The sequence below is a fragment of the Echiichthys vipera genome (assembly GCF_963691815.1).
Source record: "Echiichthys vipera genome assembly, chromosome: 12".
NCBI lineage: Eukaryota > Metazoa > Chordata > Actinopteri > Perciformes > Trachinidae > Echiichthys > Echiichthys vipera.
This window is the reverse complement of record NC_139837.1, coordinates 31,643,888-31,659,796: the sequence shown is the minus strand read 5'-3', so window position 1 is coordinate 31,659,796 and position 15,909 is coordinate 31,643,888.

Sequence of the window (15,909 nt, the reverse complement as noted above, 5' to 3'; positions counted from 1 at the left end):
TGGTTTTAATGTTTTTTTTATCAGATGCTGTAAGTGAGGTATTTGATGTATTTAAATTGAGGTCATTTATTTAAAGCATTAAATGTCACGCCGTGGTGAGGTTTGTCCTGTCTTTGGGTTTTTTGTCTTGTGAATTTCCTTTTTTATTTTGAAAGATAACTCTCCTCTCGTTCCAGGTCACTTGCCCTTCCTCTTGTGTCCCCGGTGTGACGTCATTCCCTTAATCGCGATTGTTTCCACCTGTGGTTCCCCTTCCCTCATGTGTAGAAAGTCTGTGTCTTCCCCCTTGTTCAGTGCCAGATTATTTCGTACCTTGTGTCAAATGTATCCAGCGTTTTTTCCCACAGTCTTGTTCATGCCATCAAGCTTATTGTTTCCACGTTCAGGTGATAGTATTTCTTGTTTTGTTAAAGTAAGTGTAGTGTTTTTGAATTCTTGTTTGTCCATTGTTTTCCCCTCCTGGTTGGACCGTCCTTGTTTAATTAATTATTTTGTTCACTTTGCCTTTTGTTTTTTCCTCCTGGATGGAGTGACTTTATTTTGTACTTTACTTTATTGCTGGCAACTTTCTTTTTGTTCCTCTTGTGCGGAGTGATTTTTTGTTTGTGGATTTTGCTCTGCGCCACGTTCCTGTCGTCAAGATAATAAATTCAGTGTTGACCACGGCCAACCACATGGGACAGCTTTCCTCACAGCTACATGACTTGCTGGGCATTTATCTCGACCAGCGACCTCAGCTCCTCCTTCGTATAAGGGAGTGGGACGAGTGGAAGATGGGATTCAACACCCCTAGTGGACACTACGAGTATCGGCTCATGCCTTTTGGTCTCACCAATGCGCCGGCAGTGTTTCAGGCCATGATCAATGACGTGCTTAGAGACTTTCTTGACCACTTTGTCTACGTGTATCTCAACGACATAACTTAATTTACTCCCCAGACCTAGACACCCACCAGAGCCATGTTACCCAGGTGCTCAAAAGACTACTAGATAACCATCTTTATGTCAAAGCCAAGAAAAGTGTTTTTCATGCCGACGCCGTATCTTTTCTGGGCTTCATTGTAGCCCCTGGAAAGGTACAGATGGACCCGGCTAAAGTTAGCGCAGTTCCGCTGGTCGCCGGAAGCAGAGAAGGCCTGGCAGACCCTCAAGAGACGCTTCACCTCAGCCCCCATCCTCACCATGCCTGATCTGCGCCGCCAATTCGTGGTTGAGGTGTACGTCTCCAACGAAGGGGTGGGAGCGGTCCTCTCACAGCGTCCAGAGCAGGACGGCAAGATGCACCCTTGCGCCTTTCTGTCTAAGCGGCTGTCCAAGGCGGAACTGAACTACGATGTCGGCAACCAAGAGTTGCTGGCAGAAAGTCGCCTTGGAAGAATGGAGGCATTGGCTTGAGGGGGTCCAGCCCCGACGTTAAGCTAACCTTAGCTCCCAAAGCCTGGCAGAAAGCTTTCCAGACCCGATAGGTGAATTGGGGCCCACGGTCAGAAACGATGTCCGCTGGAATTCCGTGGATGCGGAAGACATGGTCCACCAGGATCTGTGCCGTCTCCATGGCGGACGGCAGCTGAGGAAGCGGGACAATGTGAACCATCTTAGAAAAACAGTCTACAATGGTGACAATTGTGTCATTACCTTGAGATACAGGAAGTCCTGTAACAAAATCCAAGGCGATATGGGACCATGGTCAACCGGGTACCGGGAGAGGACGGAGAAGACCTGCTGGAGGGCGATGAGAAGTCTTTCCCCGGGCGCAGGCGGTGCAGTCCAGGACAAACTCCAGATCCGTACCCATGGTCTTCCACCAGAAGTGCAGACGAAGAAGGGACGCGTCCTGGTGATTCCGGGATGACAGGAGAGACGAGAAGAGTGCCCCCACTGGAGCACCTGGGAGCGAACGCTGGCAGGAACAAACAGACGCCCAGGTGTACCACCACCAGGGTCGGGGTTAGAGCGCTGAGGATGGACTCATTTTCCCAGGTTAATGCTACCATCACACATGATGAGGGAACGATGTTATCCACAACGGATTCTTCCTCCTCGGCTGGTCCAAACTGCTGAGAAAGGGCAGCTGGCTTGATGCTTATTACTGCCAGGAATATAAGTCAAAGTGAAGTTTTAAGAATTGAGTTTCTTGGCGGTCTGAATATAAGCCAAGTTTTTGTGGTCAGTCCAGACCACGAATGGAACTTCTGCCCCCTAGCTCCCGGTTCCCAATGTCGTAGTTCCTCTCCGCAGGCGATAGCTTCTTAGAAAAGAATGCACATGGGTGAACCTTGTTATCAGATAATGCCTGCTGGGAAATAACCGCCCCAACTCCCAGATCCAAGGCATCTACTTCGACAATGAACTGGAGGGCAGTATCCGGTTGGACTAGCACGGGGGCGGACGGGAAACACTTCTTGAGAGTCAGAAAGGCATTGTTGGCGGCAGGAGACCAGTCAAAAGGAGTAGAGGGGGAAGTCAACCTAGTCATCGGTGAAACTACCTGGCTGTGGTTACGGATGAACCAACGGTAGAAGTTAGCGAAACCCAAAAATCGCTGAGTTGCTTCCTAGAGGTAGGCATCGACCATTCAGTCACCGCAGTGACCTTTGTAGGGTCAGCCCTAACCTGTCCACTCTCCACGATATACCCCAAAAATTTTACGGAGGAGACGTGGAACTCTCATTTCTCGGCTTTGACAAAGAGACAATTCTCCTAGAGACGCTGAAGAACCTGACGAATGTGCACCACATGCTCGTTCAAGTCCTTGGAAAAAATCAGGATGTTGTTCAGGTACATGAAGACAGCGATTAAGCATATCACGAAGTACGTCATTAACCAGGGCCTGAAAAACGGCTGGCGCGTTAGTTAACCCAAACGGCATGACCAGATACTCAAAGTGTCCTAGTGGAGTGTAGAAAGACTGTCTTCCACTCGTCCCCCTCCCTCACAAGATGATATGCGTTGCAAAGGTCTAGCTTGGAGAAGATGGTCGCTCAATGCAACGGCTCGAACGCGGAATTGATCAACGGGAGGGCTACTTGTTTTTAACCGTGATATTGTTGAGACCACAGTAGTCAAGGCAGGGGCGTAGCGATTTATCTTTTTTGGCCACAAAGAAAAAAACAGCTCCTAGTGGAGAAGAAGAGGGGCGAATGATCCCTGACTTAAGCTAGTCATTAATGTACGTTTCCCGTTCGGGACCTGACAGGTTATAGAGACGACTAGTGGGAAAAGTTGACCCGGGCAACAACTCAATGGGACAATCGTAAGGACGGTGAGGGGGTAAGGATAATGCCTTAGCCTTGCTAAATACCTCGGCGATATCTTGATACACGGGAGGCACGGAAGACAAGTCAGGAGGATGAGGTAGTAAGGAACTGGGGGTACTAGGACATCTAGGAGGAGCTGAACGAAGACAAGAAGAATGGCAATTGCTACTCCAATTCACAACCCTACCTGTTAACCAGTCAATAACTGGGTTGTGAGTGATAAGCCAGGGGAGACCAAGAACTAAGGGAGCATTAGTGGAAGGCAATGGACTGGTTACCAGCAAGAGACATGGTTAAAGGCAAAGTCTCTGCGGAGATCTGAGCGAGTTCGCTTCCACTGAGACTATTAACCATTAATGGAGTCTCTAGCTGGTTCACAGGAATAGCATTAGCTTTAACAAATTCAGTATAATATTAGTTTCAGTCCGAGAGTCAATTAATGCATGAAGGAAAAATTCCCTGCCCTCACAACTCAAAACTATGTCCAGATTAATACATTGGCGGGGACTATTAGGAACAACCGAACGACTCACCAGGACCCCGTCTTTGACTGGTGGGTCTGACAGTTTAACCGTCTGTGACAGTTGGCTATCTGATGATTGGGAGCTCCACAGTAAATACATAATCGGTCTCTAAAGCGCCGCTCAGGTTCAGCGGGAGTCAAGTGACTACGACCTAGCTGCATGTGTCATGGCTACTCTTGCATACAAAAAAGTTCAAAAATCGTCAGAGTAGTTTCTGAGGAGGAGGTCTACGACTCACTAAATAAAAAGCACTCGCGGAGATGTTTCTTGTTTCAACAAAAAGGGTTTCGCATTTATTTACATAAACAGAAATATCCTCCGGTTGACTTCAAACCATAAGCAAATAAAAAACATAATTTAGCGGTTGATAAACTGTTTCACTCCTCACTCCTTCAACACAAAAAGCCGACCAGCAAACCAGCTGTTCTCTCTCCTTAATCACGGGAGGAGGATGGCCTGACTAGGAGGAGTGCCATAAACAACAAAAACAATCATAATAAATAGTAGTTCATGTATTGTGTATTACACATTCTAAATAGTTATCCTTATCATTATTTTATGCCGTTACCAAAATAAAGCAGTTACACAATAGAAAATAAATTATGCTACTTAAACTCAAAGTCCATTCAGTTACTTGATGATGACTTTCTGTCTTATCAAAGTTCATAATTATGTCAGAATATCTGAATCAGTCCATAGTGAAGGATGGAAATTCACGGCCTCCCTCCATTCATACGGCTGCCTCCATTAGAAGACAGAGCTTATCTATTGGTCGTTGAATCACACTGCTTTTGGTTTTAACCAAAACGCTCCTCACGAAACCCTTGGCATCTGGAAATGTCTTTACAACACGGCCAGTAATCCATGAGTTCCTTGGTGCTGTGTTGTCAACAATAATGACCAGATCTCCAGGACTCAGGTTCCTTTTTATGCTGTTCCACTTGCTCCTTTCTTGCATGAGTGGAAGATACTCTTTTGTCCAACGTCTCCAGAAGAGATCTGCAAGATACTGTGCTTGTCTCCATCTCTTCCTTGAATAATGATCCTTTTTTTCAAAAACCCCTGGTGGCATAGTTGTTTTCGCCTTCAGCTGAAGCAAATGGTTTGGGGATAGTGGTTCCAGGTCATTGGGGTCACTTGACACTGTAGTTATTGGTCGGTCATTCAGGATGGCTTCTATCTCACACAGCGCTGTTGATAGGGTTTCATCGTCCAGTGTTTGCTGTTTTAGAACAGATGTAAGGCTCTTTTTGACTAGTCTGATCAGTCTTTCCCAGACTCCGCCGTGGTGGGCTCCAAAAGGAGGGTTAAAAATCCACTTTATTCCTTCTATTAGAAGGGTGTTTTGAATCTTCTGATGATTCAGCTCTTTCAAAACTTCCTGTAGTTCCCTTTGGGCTCCAACAAAGTTTGTCCCACAGTCAGTCCTGATACTTAAGACTGGTCCTCTTCTGCAGATGAATCTGCGAATAGCATTTATGCATGAATCTGTCGTTAGGAAGTTTGCCATTTCCAGGTGGATAGCTCGACTCACCAGGCAGGTGAAGATGACCCCCCACCGTTTTACCTGAGTGCGGCCCCTCTTCACTTCAATGGGACCAAAGTAGTCAATGCCAACATGACTAAAGGGAGGTAGGTCCGGATACAACCGATCCTCAGGAAGATCTGCCATTTTCTGTTCACCAGGTCTTGCCTGCATGCGCCTGCAAAATACACAGTTCCTGATGATTTTCCTGGCTAAGGAGTTTGCATGAGGGAGCCAAAACCTTTGTCCTAGCCTGGAAAGCATATGGCTTCTTCCTGAGTGCCCAACTTGATGATGGATATGTTGTAGGATGAGGTTAGATATGTGAGCACCTTTAGGGAGAATAATTGTATTCTTCTGGTGCACTGGCATTGCACTTTTGTTTATTCTACCTCCTACTCTCAAGATGCCATTATCAAAAATTGGATCCAGTTTGCGGATGGTGCTTCTTGAACTGAGGGTTTTGCCGTGTTCCAGGCAAGTAAATTCATGGCTGAAGTAGCGTCTTTGTTCAAAACAAACGATTGCCCTCTCTGCCTCTTCCATATCCTCCACTGATAAGTTTTGTGTCCCGCGCTCATCTTTCAGTTTTCTCTTCGTCTCCGAAGACACGTGTGTCTGACCCTTTCTTATCTGACTTAGCAGTTGAAGTAGTTTTTTCACCATCAGTATCCAGGCTACAGACCTCTGAAGTTGGTTCCATGATGAGTGATACTTGATTAATGTGCCTATCGGATGTTGGTTTTCAATTCTCACACTGTTAACTGTGACCTCCTTTTTCACCTCGGGGTCATTTGCTGATATTTCTCCTAGACCTTGCGTGATCTTTGGCCATGTATTTTTCTCTCTGCCCAGGTATTCGGGTCCTCTCAGCCATCTTGATCTCAAGTAAGATTCTACATGCAACCCTCGTGATGCATCATCGGCTGGATTGTCTCTTGAATTTATGTGTCTCCACTGGCTTGTGCGGGAGAGGTCATGGATCACTGCAACTCTATTGGATACAAATGTATGAAATCTCCTTGTTTGATTGTGGATATATTTTAATACAGATGTACTATCTGTCCAGAAAGTTGAATCTGTGAGTGGTAAATCCAACTCCTTCCTCAGCATCCGATCCACTTTTACAGCCAGTGTTGCTGCAGTGAGTTCAAGCCTGGGTATGGTAATCTGCTTGAGAGGTGAGACTCTGGCTTTTCCAAATATGACGGAAATATTGATTTTGCCTTGCTGATTCATTAATCTAAGATAGCTTACAGTACCATAACCCGACTCACTTGCATCGCAGAAGTGATGCAGCTCAGCCGTCTCCACAGGGTCAAAGTTCTCAGGCTTTATGCATCTTGCTACTGGAAACCCACGTAACTGATTTAAATCCCCGATCCAGCTCTGCCAAGGTGTTGCAAGTTCCTGTGGAATAATTTGATCCCATCCATACCTTGCTTTGCAGAGCTCTTGGAGTAGTTGTTTGGCTTTCAGGATGAAAGGAGAGAGAAAACCTAACGGGTCATAAACTGAACTAACTGTGGAGAGTATACCTCTCCTGGTAGCAGGCCGGCTTCTGACAGTTACTTTAAAGCTGAAGGTGTCACTGTGGGTGTTCCAGTGGATTCTAAGTGCAGGCTCAACTGTGATTTGTTCTTTCAGCTTTTCTTTATCCAGGTTCAGTTCCTTGACTGCCTTTGCTCTGTGATGCTCAGGAATGCTTGCTAACACCTCACAGTCATTGCTGACCCATTTTGTCAGTGTGAAGCCTCCCTGGCCGCAGGCTTCAGTGAGATCTTTGACAAGCTTCATAGCTTGGTCCACTGTTGCCACTGATCGGAGACAATCATCCACGTAAAAGTTAGTTTTGATGGTTTTCATAACTTCATCAGAGTAATGCTTCTGGTTGTCATCAGCAGTTTGACACAGGGCAAAATTAGCAATACTCGGGGATGATACAGCACCAAAGAGGTGAACTTTCATCCTGTAAACTTCAAGCGGTTTGCTGATATCACTCTCTGGCCACCACAAAAACCTCAGGAAATCTCTGTCCTTTTCAACAACCTGTACTTGATAAAACATTGCCTCAATGTCTGCCATAACGGCAATTTGTTCTTGACGAAACCTTAATAGAACTCCAATGAGGGTGTTTGTTAGGTCTGGACCTTGGAGGAGCTCCTTGTCCAGAGATGTTCCTTGAAATGAGGATGTACAGTCAAACACCACCCTCAGTTTGAGCTTTCGCTTGTGGTTGACACCATGATGCGGGATGTACCAGACCCGTTCATCCTCTCTGCAAAGCTGCTGGGGTGGAACCTTTTCTGCATAACCCTTTTTGAGAATGTCTTCCATGAAGGAGGTGTATTCCTCAGCATACTTCTTATCCTTCCTAAATTTTTTCATAAGGTGCAGTGTGCGTTCCTTTACTATATCATAGTTGTCAGGCATGATCTTGTCTTTATCCCGGAAAGGCAATGGCAAATGATAGTGGCCATCTTTAAGAAATGCTGATTTGGAAGCAATCTCCATAAAATGTTTATCCTCAACTGACATCTCAATTTTCTCCTGATACATGTTTTCAGAGAAATCCTGGTTATACTGTCTGATGAGTAGATCCTTCAACTCAGCAACAGAGATTCTGTTACTTGACACTGCAATGGGCCCATCATGTTCTGCAGCACTATCAACACTGAGGGGTCCAGTTACCACCCATCCCAGTAAGGTTTGGACCGCATATGGTCCATTATCATGACTGTTTATTATTTGCCATGGCTCCATTGCTCGAGGAACATCAGTCCCAATGAGGAGTTCAATGTCTGCCTCAATTTCTTTTAACTGGATGCCACTGAGATAAGGCCACGTCTTCAAATCAGCTTCTGTGATTATATTTTCTGTTGAGACAGGGATTTTGCTCTGTGTGTAAACTTTCGGAAGGTCAAGATATGTGCAGCCTTCCAAGTCTCCCACCTCCAGTCCTCTGACCTCATAGGTCCCTGCAGGCTTTTCCTGTCCCATTGTTCGCAAAAGTATCTCGGTTTTGTGTCCTTTCACATTCAGCCGGTTCATTAGATTTTCTGTGCAAAACGTTGCTGTGCTGCCTGGATCGAGGAAGACATAGGTCTGAATATACCTGCTCCCCTTTGCCACTTTAATTCTGACTGGACAGTCTCTCCCGGCCCCAGTTACATCACCTGCTGAAACAAGAGCACTGCATATGGCGGTATCTTCTGTCTCAGCAGTGGCTTTTGGTTGATTTTCCTGTTTTGGGCCTTTTACCCTTTGAATATGAAGTACAGTAGGATGTTTCATTTGACAAACTTGACACATTAATCTTCTTTTACAATTTTTTGCTTAGATGACCTTTAAGTAGGCAACCAAAGCAGTATCCATGGCTTCTTAAGAATTCAACCTTGTTGTTATGTGACTGTGTTTGGAATTGTGAGCAGTCGATCAGGGCGTGTTTCCCTTGGCAGAATCCGCAGGAAGGAATGATAGGACAGGGTTTGGTCTGAAGTGGTTGTTTTGGAATAGATGATTGTTTTACAGCGTATCCTGCTTTCTCTGTATTCACCGCCACTGAAGTAGCAAAGCGGCTGTTTTTGCCTCTTGTTGATTTTAGTTCACTTTTTCTTCTTGGGATAGACTTTTTTGTAGTCATTTGGTCTTGAATGTCTCCAAACAACGGATCCAAAAGCATCTTTGCATGTTTTTCCACAAAGTTCACAAGGTGCTGAAATCTGATCCTCCTGCCAGTTTTCTGTTGTGTCTCATAAGCTGTGGTTCGCCATCTTTCCCGGAGTTTATAGGGTAGTTTGGATGCCATTAGCCTTAGGTTTGATGGGATTTCAAGTTCCTCTAAATACTGTAAATCTTGCATTATGTTACAACATCCTGTCAAATACATTGCGCGAAGCAATGCACGATTTCAACATGTCCTCAGCTGAGGTCTCCGATGTCTCAGATATCATTACAAATAACCACACAAATTCCTTCAATTTACGTTCAGTTTATCCTTAAACATCCTTCCAACGTTCCTGTTTCATTACAGTCCACATCCACAATCCACAACTTTGCTTTCCATAATGATCGATTGTTTCATTGTAGCGCAGGTAGCGCCGCGGCGCATTCATTCATAAAGTTGATCAGCTGATTTTACTCACGGCCAGCCAGCTGCTTAGCTTCATCTGTCGGCGTGTGATCGGCATGATCCGTCGACTCTCCACTTTCCTTCAAGTCTTCGGTGGAGTTTATCAACTCGTCATGGCTACTCTTGCATACAAAAAAGTTCAAAAATCGTCAGAGTAGTTTCTGAGGAGGAGGTCTACGACTCACTAAATAAAAAGCACTCGCGGAGATGTTTCTTGTTTCAACAAAAAGGGTTTCGCATTTATTTACATAAACAGAAATATCCTCCGGTTGACTTCAAACCATAAGCAAATAAAAAACGTAATTAAGCGGTTGATAAACTGTTTCACTCCTCACTCCTTCAACACAAAAAGCCGACCAGCAAACCAGCTGTTCTCTCTCCTTAATCACGGGAGGAGGATGGCCTGACTAGAAGGAGGAGTGCCATAAACAACAAAAACAATCATAATAAATAGTAGTTCATGTACATTACACATTCTAAATAGTTATCCTTATCATTTTTTTATGCCGTTACCATATACCATTTTCCTAATAATTAATACAAAGAATTAATAGGCTCCAACAGCATGGGTTCCTCCTGGTCTGGAGCGGGAGACAGGGGAACCTGGTTGCTCACGGGAACAAAGGAAGTATGCTCGGGGAAACTGGAAAGAGGACCTGGAGTTACTGTGAAAACTGGCCGTCTCTCACGTAGACGGTTGTCTATCTTTATGGCAAGACTAATAAGCTCCTGGAGGTTAGCAGGCTCAGACCTACCCACTAAACTGTCCTTAACCTCCTCATTAAGCCCTGTTGAGATCAACCTGCAGTTATCTCCCCGGGTCCGTTGATCGGAGGATAGAAGAAGAGATCTTGAGACGATGGCTTGAGATCACACCAATATCTTTATTGGCGCACTTTGCAAAGCGGAGACAAGTTCTGATACAACACAAACCAGGTCATACATCAGACGAGTCTGTTGTGGTCTAAGAGTAGCGGCTTTAAATACACTGGTGGGCTGATGGTACCGCCCCCAAGGTAAAAAAGGCGGCAACAGACGTTAATCTGCCTAGCAACATCTTATAACACTAAAGGCTGAGAGAAGGAATTTAGTGCATGTCCCTATATGGCTATCTAGAGAGACAGATGTGTCTGTGTTTGCAACACACAAACTTCTTAGTTAAGGAATATGTGTGTGTGTGCCTAAAATGAGGAAATGAGCATTTCCTCTGTTTGTTAGAATCTTTACGAGGTGATGGGTGAGAGGTCACGAGATCTCTATCTTCCTCTCTTTTCTGTGAGGCTCTGTGATTCAAGTTTATTATCTGCTCAACCAGCAAGGACTAGTCTCATTCCAGGGGTTTATGTACCATGACCCCACTGTGTACCAACTTCAGTTTAGCCATTTCAAAAGCCACATGAAGAGAGCAGCTCATTTCTCTTACTTCCACAATTCCCCCTTTTGAGCTCTCAAAAGAGCTCAACATCAAGCGTTCGCAATTGCAGACAATCATTGATAGTAAACATGAATATAGCTCGGCTGTATGCTATAGTTCGGCCGTACATGGGTTTTAAGAAAAAGCGTTGGAATCACATCTGTAGTGGGTCTAATATCCCGTACATAGTCACCATCTTCATTCTCCTGTTTTTCCTGTTCTTCAGCTAACAGTAGAGGCATGGTCATCATGACAGGAGCTTTACCTTCAATGGTGGTGGTGATTAGCCTAACCATCAAAGATCTGATACATGGTACACAACAGCATCCACAAGTTACTAGTATAGCCAGGAAAACAGCGATAGACAGAAACAATGACAGAATCAATGTCTTCCATTTTCCAAATACTCTGGTGAACCATTCATCCAAGGGGTTATCCAATCCAGAATGTACGTGCATAGTTTTAGAGAGGGTTCGCAATCCTTCTAAGGCCTTGGTCACTGAACCGTCTGGCGCTGTATTGTTGGGAATGAACGTGCAACACATGTTCCCAAACATTGCACACACACCCCCTTTTTCGGCTAAAACCATGTCCAAGGCCATCCTATTTTGAACTGCCATAAGTGAAGTCGGGGCTAATTGAGCCGAAAGACCTTCGACTGCGTCCCTGGTTAAATTGGTTAGTCGCAGGACATTGTAATGCACATAATTGATGCGATCGACATTTTTGTTAGGCGTGATCGGGAACACAGCACTGATAAGGGGATGTTTTCGAAACCTGCTGCTACTTGATCCACTAATTTGTATCGGTTGGGGACCCCGCGTGGTACTCCAACTGCATCAATATACGTAGGATTGTTTAATGACGTATCAAATGAACCGGTGTGTCGTTTCTCGAGCACATGACGTCGTCGACGTTGTGTGAGTGCCTGTCTAGCGGTTTCGGTGGCAGACAGATGTCTCAAATGGTCGCCTATCAAAAGGAGAGGTGTTCTCAGTCTTACCATCGCGCATTTCCCAATGCTATGTGGGAGAAGACGGACATAGAGTCGGTTAGTGCCGCAATAGTAATACAATCCTGCCCGAGCCCACGTGCCAATTTCACTTCCGTTTCTGATTTCTTTGCACCAGGAGGAGTCTATGGACCCATAGTCGCAAAGCTAAAGCAAAGTAAATAGCAAATATTACAGATAGAAAAACGAAAAAGTTCAGTTGACACGTTGTCATGGAGATGGTGGGTCTGGCGACGTCGTCTTCTTCGGGTGTTGGTTTTAACGAGCTCAGGTATACTACCTTCCCTCCAGTGCCACCAGGGGATTATTCTGCCCCTTGTTGGTCGGTGGTCTTTTCTTCTGTACCAGCCGGTACAGTGCACGATGCTTTCAGGTCCTGATGCACCTCACTCAAGGAGCGTTGTGGTTCTGCTGCTGCCGCACACTGGCTCCAGTGGTACCAAGGGTCGCCTTTCCCATTCAGTCGGACGGCGTGGGATGTTCGCTCCACCACCTGGTATGGACCTGTCCAGCGAGGTTCGGACCACTTCCGCTTGATGACCTTCAGCACCACCCAGTCTGTCTCCGGCGTTGACTGGGCCTCTGCGTTGCCGAGTCAATCGGTCACCTGTTTGGCGAATGCTGAAACGAGACTTTGCAATTCACGGAAATACTCTCTGTTGGTTAGTGATTGGTCATAATTTTTCATACCAGGCAGCCTAGACTGTGGCCCTGGCAGAGCCCTTCCTGTTTGCAACTCAAAAGGCGTGAAACCTGTGCTCTGATTCACAGAGCTCCTAACAGACATCAAAGCTAATGGTAGGGCGTCAACCCAATTCATTTTGATCTGTGCACAGATTTTGGCCAATTTGTTTTTTATAGTCTGATTCATTCTTTCCACTTTCCCTTGTGACTGGGGATGGTAAACTATACCAAACTTGTGTTTCAAACCCAACATTGATTCTTGAAATGTGTTCCGTTATCTGACCTGATTTTCTCCGGGAACCCATGTCTCCTATCCACAATCCCCCCAGCAGTCATTCATAGCTTGACTGTAAATCAACATACAGGAATTTACATCATAGATAAATAAAGAGTTACAAAAAAAAGTAAGGTCAATCTTGGTTATTTCTCACATTCCCCCTTTTTGACACAAAGTGTCAAATAATTTTCTTGAAATAACACAATATCATCAACGAACTCTTTCTTTGACTACACACTGCAACCATTAGTAGAGGTTAACTTTTAACTCTCCGAATATGACAAGGAAAAATATAAACAACGAAAAACATTAAAACAAAAACAATTCTATTCACACCGTATCATCATCTGCTATTGCATTGCCCTGTGAAAACTGAGTCAGCGTGAACACTTTTAACTGTAAACAGGTAAAAGTGTTAGAGACAAAAGGTTAAGAACAAAAGGTTTTCCTGTAGGAGTGAGAATGCCACAGTTTTTCCCAGAGTCTGCAAGTTATGGACAATATTAAAGCATATTGTGACTCTGACACTGTATCATCTGTTGCGCCTAGAAAGAAAACTACAGATTAATACAATAACTCTGTCGCCTTAGCCGACGAGCTATTTTGGCAGTTTAGTTCAAAGGCAAACACAGAAAGAGCAGTTAGATGGATTCCTCACAGAACCATCTATGAAGAAAAACAGAATCATCGTTAGACACTATGTATCAAACAATGCTTTCCATGGTTTTGATCCACTGTTAAACATTTCCATCCAAGAATGGTTCTCCATCTTCAGCTGTAGGATCAAAGCTCAAAGATTAAGACGGTACAGCGCTTCAGGCTGACATTAAACATTAGTGTGACAATGAGTATCATGCATAACATGCACACTTTGAAAATACAATAGGGTCAGATGTTAGTGTTTGTTAATAGACATAAAACTACTGACATACAACTATCATGCAAAAATTAAAAAGAAACAATCAGAGCTCGATCGGGTAGGTCATTTTAAGTCGGTAGAGGCTATTTGCCTCAGCAGTCACAGTCTAAAAAGTCAGTCATTGGCCAAGTTTCTTTATACAGGGTTTGGAGGATCTCCACAAAAACATAAAATAATCCATAAGTGGCAATAGAATTTAATCTATTTATTTATTTATTTATATATATATTTTTTAAAACCCATCCAGTTCCTATGGATGCAGTCAGGACCCACTTATTATCATTATTAATAATATTATCCTTATTATTGTTATATCTAATGCTTCAATTCGCAAAAACAAGACGTATGTTTCTGAAAACTTCACCATCACTATGGCAGTTTTTTAAACCAGGTTATCCCAGAAAACTATACCATTAAATTCCAAAAATTAAAATACCATTGAGAGTGAAAGCAAAAAACCCAGAATAATGAGTCAGGATTTACAGTGATGCATCAATATTGCATTCTCTAAAATCAATCCCCAAAAACTCAAACCTGTGACATCTATGATGCCTCTTCAGGTAAAATGGGAGGTATATTTGAGACATTCCACAATGGCATGCTTGTTTTATAAGAAATAATCAGTGTTGCTTTCAATAACTTGAATTTTTTCTTATGTGAGCTAAAAAAGATTTTGTCTGAGTATAGTAATCAAAACCTTAACTTTCTGTGTCTAATGATCAACTCTCACTGCAAAACCCTAATTGTCCCTATTGACACCAATACTTATTCTTAATAAATGTTCCTATATGTATATGCAAGTGTATGTATGTGTTGAACATTAACATCCTGTTCATTCTAAGTTCAACTAACGGTGTCATCTAGTGTGGATGTTTTTATCTTTAATTTCTAATTTGTGATTTTCAAATGCTCTGACCTTCCTCCGCTGTCTGTATGGCCTGTTCATGGGGGAACCATGGAAAAAACCCCAAGCAGAAACACGCAACCAGGACTTCTCTGGATCTTGTCCCAGTCTCCCTCTTTCTCTCCTTCTGATGTTGTCTTGATGAGGCAATCTTTGTCCAGGATTCTGTGCCCCATTCTGCTGGTATAGCGAACCAAATGGCCAGTCGAATGTTGCGTTCACACCTCTCCAGCTCCCACCTCCTTGCAATCTTTTAGTTCCTCTGGCTGCCATGTCCTGAACACAAGCTCTTCAGTGTTCAATTCAACTGAACATCTGGTGCCGTGGACATCCGTTTCCTTTTCTTCAGGCCAGTAGTCAAAAAAGAAGTTGCTGTTTGGAGAGAGAACTTTTCTGGAGAAGCAACGCTAGCTTTTTCCTTGTTTCAGTCTGTTTTCCTCATTTGTGACAACTGCCACATCAGATGCAGGTTCAGTCTCCCCTCCCCCTCATTGTCAGAGTCCTTCTGGGAATATGCATATGGGCTTGATGGAGGGGCTGCATGGCTTGGAGACATTAGGAGGAGGCCCTGTCTTTTATCCCTAATCTCTGCTCCTCATCATTCACACATACTTATTTCTTTAATTTCTTGTCTTTCTATAACTGAGTTTGCTTTCCTCCTATCTTTCCCTACTCGCTGTCCCTTTCTCTCTCATCACTTTACCCTCTTCACTACATTTGTACCTAGACATGTGCCTAATAAAAGACGAAAAATAAAAAAAAATTAAAAAAACCTCTTAGTCTAGTAATGCCAAAATGGAAGCTCTCAACCACATTAACCCATGTATATGCTATAAATTTAGCAGGATCTGTAAAAATTTTAACTTTCCCAATTTGTTTCCCATTTTTCTATTGACTCACTGGGATGTGCTTTCACTTTCAATGGGCTTATTGTTCACTCAGACAGATTTCACACATGCTGATCTTTCCATATGAATATGGTTAGATCTTATCACACAAACACTAACTTTGGATAATCTTTCAGCCAGGTGGTCTATAGGACAATGCACCCTTTTAATATCCAAACTGGATATTTAGACACTGAAATGAGTTACCACAAAGTTTATTTTTCTTATCACATTCATACGCCCATTTTATTGTAGTTGGGAATCCCTACCCTCATGCAAATTATATTTGCATTTTAAAAATTTCTACTCCTTTAATGAATTGATTGATCATTCATTTTCTCCCTAAATGCTTATGTATTTTCCAAAACACTTCTC